The sequence below is a fragment of the Capra hircus genome, chromosome 20, assembly GCF_001704415.2.
Source record: "Capra hircus breed San Clemente chromosome 20, ASM170441v1, whole genome shotgun sequence".
NCBI classification, from domain to species: domain Eukaryota; kingdom Metazoa; phylum Chordata; class Mammalia; order Artiodactyla; family Bovidae; genus Capra; species Capra hircus.
Window position 1 is genome coordinate 32,242,823 of NC_030827.1, and position 6,000 is coordinate 32,248,822.

Sequence of the window (6,000 nt, forward strand, 5' to 3'; positions counted from 1 at the left end):
CTGCCTTGAGTGCTGGGGAGAAAGGACTCAGAATGAAAATGGAAGCACTGTTTCCTGAAAATCTCTACAAGAATAGATAATGGGGTTCATGTTCTAGTGAGTATCACACGATGACACTGTGCAGAGCTTCTCTAAGGCACCGTATTGTATCATCACAGCAGGAACTGGCTCAAAACTTCTGCTTAGGTAGAGCCAAGCTCCCTGGGCAGTGGCATCTTTAGCAGAGACAGATGGTTAAAACTGTCTTTGACCAACACTTCCCTACTTCCATCAGCCCGAGTAACCACCATGCTGCCTCTGCTTCAAGAGTACACAGCTTTTTTAGATGCCACATATGAGTGAGATCATACAGCACTTATGCTTCTGTGTTTGGCTTCTCTCCCTTGGCATAATGTCCTCAAAGTCCATCTCTCCTGTTGCAGATGACAGGATTTCATTCTTTTTTAAAAGTTGAATAATATTCACACATATATTCATATATATCACATTTTCAATGTCCCTTCATCTGTTGGCCGATGCTTAGGTTGTTTCCATATCTTGGATATTAAGAAAAATGCTGCAGTGAACATGGTTGGGGGCAGGAGGCAGACATCTCTTGGAGATACTGATTTTATTTCCTTTGGAGTTTCAGATATGTAGGATGAATAATTTCTAGAGATCTGCACAGCATGTTGGCTATAGTTAACAATACTGTATCATATACTTGAAATTTGCTAAGAGTAGATCTTAGTTATTCTCTGAAAAAGGTAACTATATGAGATGATGGATGTGCTAAAATTTTATATTGAATATATACATACATCAAAATGTCACTTTGTATATGCTAAATATGTATTCATTTTATTTGCCAGTTATACCTCAATAATGCTGAAAGAAAAATACTTCAAGAATAAACAGAAATATAATTTTTATAATATAAGTAGAGCAGAAGTAGCTTACTAATTTCTTGAGTAAAAGCATTTCCTTCTCTTCTGAGCTCAGGCAAGGAGGCTGCTGCTGTGATGGTCATTCACTGTTATCAGAGGTAAAAAGCAACCAGACACCTTGGCAGGGAGGGAGGTGAAGCTACCCTAGGATGACTCAGGAGCTAATGCTTATCTTGAAAGAGCACAATCTAAACTGAAGGAACTGGGCTTTGAGTGGGATGTGGAGGCCCTGTGATTGTAGGTAGTGTAGAACCAGTAGAGAAGTTTTGTTTTGACTCCTGTGTTTTCACCCCCAGAATGGCATTGTCCACATTTTATGAACTGCAGCTGACCATCTCGGATTGACTTCCTCACAGTTTTACTTCTCAGAGGAAGAAACTTGGTCTTCCCACCTCTCATTCACTTCTGCTGTGCCTTAAGTGTTGAACTGATTCCCTAGTTCACAAAATCTAGTACTTTGCCATAAGGCTAAAATTTAGCTTCTTCTGCCAACCCTTGAATCTGCTCTTATTCGAATCTATTTTTTCCCTTAAAATAAACTCTGCTTACTATTAACAACTTACAAATAATTCAGATATATTAACTTCAAACTAATTAGAAACATGCACAGTATGAAAAAACAAACATATTGTAATTCATTCCTTGATTTTCCATTAAAGAAATCTGATAAACATGCGGATTTTAGTATTCGGATGGTGTAAATATTAATATGTGCCACTGATGATCACAGTGACCCCAAAATTAAGTAAGTATGTTCTCATCCAACAACTGTAGAACGCTCATATTGGTACAAGGTTAGAGATAGCAGTAAAAACACAAACGCTGCTCTGTACCAGATGAGAACATTGGTTTCATTTGTCTACTCTTCACTTCCAGACTCCTGTATCTGCACTCCATCCTAAATTACCTAGGCTTTTACCACTCACTGCCTTCCATAGCAATTGCTAAGGCACCCAGGTCCACACTGGCCTTTGCTGGTCTTCTAGACTGAACATTGGGTGACGTACTTTGATATCAGCTGAGATATTGCTACTCTCACTTGGTTTTAAAATACTGTGATTGAAATGCCACTGTTACTGGCATTGATGACTAATATCCATAGTTACTGCCATTGTTTTGGGTCATGTCAATGTTATGTCTCTGGCATCAGAAGCCTGTGCATTCCCTAACTCATTTCCAACCAGTCTTGTGGTTGCTCTGCCTTACTACACTAAGTCAATCTGCCAAGATCTTTTCTTTCTGTTATAGATATTTGACCTCTCAGGTGATGTATTGGACTTGAAGCTTAACTCCTAGGCTTGAAGGAAAGAAGTGTGGATGAAGAATGTTGCCCATCATATCAGTAAACAAAGTGTTGTGGCTATCAAACCATCAGTCACTGCAGCTGCCCCCCAACTCTGTACCCTGAGAGGATTCAGGATAGAAAAATACAGGATACTGGCCCCAGTTAGCTAAGATCACACCAGAGGACTGAGTTCCATGAACCCAGACTCTTGCATCTTCCCATACATAGAAAAGTGCTATATTCATTAACTTGAGATATCTATTCTTTCTTTAATTAACAATAATCTTCTGATGTTCCAACTACCTGGTTTTTATTGCAAGAATTCCTATATATCCTGGCTTCTCCCTTTTAGTTCTTCAGAACAGTCCCTCAGAGCCATCTGAGAGGTTGTCTCCCAGGCTTAAGTCCTCAGTTTGTCAAATAAAACATAATTTTCAACTTTTGGGTTGTGCTTTTTTTTTTTTTCTTTCAGTCAATAGAAGCTAGGCACAGTTATTCTCTGCTGTAAGATTTACCTCAATCCCATGAGGGTTTCTATGGTGTTCAGGAAAACGTGCCTCTCAGATATCTGATACTGGAGAGTGTGATTTACCCATGACTTTACCTGCTATATTCAGAGATGCATCACTGTTTGAATGAGTCCGTACTTCCCAGGGGCTGCTTCCAGTCAATGAGAGCATGGTCAGGATACGAAGGTCAAGAAACTACCTGCGAGGGACCAGAATTCATCTGATGGGTGACTTTGGCTCAAGGACTTTGTAGGCTTTCCCGTAACCTTCCAAGAACTGTACTGCCTTCTGTATCCTGCCTTCCCTCATTTCTCTCCCTCCTTTGCAGGATTCAGACCCTCATCACAGTTGACATCTCTCCTGACTTCCTTATCACTTTCTCTCATCAATGTTTTATCCCCAGTTCTCTTTCATTCCTAATTACATCTGGGCATCTGTTTCTTCAGAGTCTGGAACTATAACAATTTAGAACAACTAAAAGTTTCATTCTCCTGCTTCATTTTTCAAGAATAGTATCTCTAGTATCGAAATGTCAGCAAATATCTTTCAATTCTCCTTTTCCTGCTTTCTAATTGACCTTTTCTTTTGAATGGGAGAATAGCTAACATTGTCATTTTATAAACACTTCAGTTTTATTGTTTATTTTTAAAACTCAAAAATCTAGCTTTTAGTTTTCCTCCTGCTTAGAAAAGTCAAGTTTTTTGAATTTCAGAAAACAAAATCTCTAACCAAACAAATCAAACAAAACTCTCTTTTCTTCTCATAAAACTTGGCTCTTACTTTTGCTTCCATCCCATGTGTTCAGCACAAATTCATTCAGAAATTTAGCCTATCCTTTTTTTTTTTTTTTGGTTATGCTGGGACTTCATTGCTGCGTGCAAGCTTTCTCTGGTTGCAGTGAGCAGGAGCTACTCTTTGTTGCAGTGGATGGGTTTCTCATTGCGGTGGTTTCTCTTGTTGTGGCGCGCAGGCTCTAGCTGCACAGGCTTTAGTAGTTGCAGCATGCGGGCTCAGTAATTGAGGCTCATGGGCTCTAGTCGCTCTGTGGCATGTGGAAGTTTCCCAGACCAGGGATTGAACCCAGGTCTCCTGCATTGGCAGGTGAATTATTATCCACTATACTACCAGGGAAGTCCCCTTGGTTTTGAGATGTGTTCACTCTCCTTTTGTAGCAGTGCAACGAGAAAAGCTATCACTGATAACTAAGTGATGGGAAAAAAATTGACAAAAGAACATAAAGTAAAAAGGATAGAAAATAACATAGTATTTAGCATAGACATCACTAAAGTATCAGTTAATATCTTTTAACATCAAAAGATTTTAATTCTTATCTAGGCACCTCGTTTTCTCAAAATAGGATACATGAGGAGGGACTGAGAGTTCTGTGCTAGGAATAGTTTAGTTATTGGGAAAGATTACATCCATTTTTTGCAATTTCACATCTATTTCTTTTGGGGCATTAGCCCAGAATTTCAAAAATTCTTGTGTGCCATGAACTATTACAAACCCTACATGAAAATTGGAGCAAGTCAGCTGGAGGCCAGGATTTTGACCCTAGGAGAGATGGTGAATGTAGAGAGCAACCAGATCTTGACTTTATAAAAGTGGACTAAATAATATTTAGCTTGAAAATATACTGCAGAATGGTTTAAACCCCCAAGAAATAATCAATAGAGAAGTATAAAAAAGTGAGGGAAGAATGGTCAGTGTCATGAAAAATCAAGGTTTCTACCTTGGACTGTGATGTTTGAAAAGATTAAAGTCTTTTCTTTAAGAGGAATGACTGATTCCTGTGATATTGGCTCAAAATGCAAGAGAGAAGAATTTTGATGGGGAACATTTCCATGATGGTCATTGACAGTTTAAAGCTATGCTGTGCTCTTTCTGGTTTTCTTTTGGTAGAAAATTAGAACTTTGGCAGTAGTTTTACCATAAAGAGAGTGGGCAGCTAAGCAGAAGCTAGTGGGGGTCGGAGTTCTCGGGGAGTCGGCAGGAGACCAGAGGATGGAGCCCAGCTCTTGGGTCAGGGCACGTTCGGCTGGTGCTGACTCTCCTCACAGGTCAAGGTCAAGATCCCAGCAGTGAGCTGTTCACTCCCTGTCAGTGAAGGCCCCACGAGTCACCCTCACACACAGGGAGACTCCCAGGGCTCTGGAGGCCGATCCCTGTGCAATGAGGGGGTAGTGGGACACACTGGGGAGGGAGCAGTGAGGCCCTCGGTGGAGGGGGGTGAACATTTCATCCAGTATCCAGACCTTGATGCAAGTAGGAGCTCGGTGAACTTGGGGTAATATTCTAAAGAAACAGATTATAGAAAGAGTCACAATCTACCCCCCACCTCACCTATTTAGCCAGGAAATATTTAGATGAGAATAAACATTTTTTTATGGTGGGTTATGAAAAAAAATAGAAGAGAAAATTTACAGTAAATTTTGTTAGTAAGCTACATATTTGCCCATTCACTTTCTTTTTATATTCTTCCCACCATTTAATGGTGGTAAAGCTTTTCTATAGCCAAGACCATCAGGATGAGAATCTCGCAGAAAAAAACTGAAAAATTCTTAGTTTTGAATTTTTATATAGTCTTTTGTAACTTAGCAGAATCAAGTTTGGAAAGCCCTGATTTCAACTGAAAAGCTTAGCAGTTATAAGAGAAAACAATTCATATTTATCTGTTTATAAAGTTATTTATCATTTTAAAAACTTCTTTTGAAACATTAAACGCTATAGGCTGATACAGAGATAAAGGACACAGAATTTACAATATGAACCACTAAGTCTGGAAGAATCCCTTGTTTAAAAGAAAACTTTCTCACTATGGCAAAAGGGACGTCTGGATTGGGAGGAGGAGCTCATAGGGGAGAACAAGAGAGTTTTAAGTGCCAATATTAGGTTTGATACTGAGAAGGCCCCTGTGGGGCTCCTGGGCGCAAACACCTTCCTGGGTCCCCATTTCTTTGATTACAGGAAATAGGCTTCATTCAGCCTCCACATCATCCCTGAGTTCCAATGGGCAGGTTCAAAGCAGGTGTTAATTAGAGTAGGGAGGGGATGTGAGGCCTGGGAGGAATAGTCAAGAGAAGCAATTGTACAGCCTTGGGGCAACATCCTGGTTCCTCAACAAGGGATATAAAGAACAACATCTTTGAGGTGTTGGGTAGAAACCCTCACCAGGCGGGAGAAGTTACCGATAATGGTTAAGGCTGGTATGCTGTCCACAAGCACATAAATCCTAGACCGATTGGAACCAGAAGTTTCACCAACAACCAATTAGAAGAAA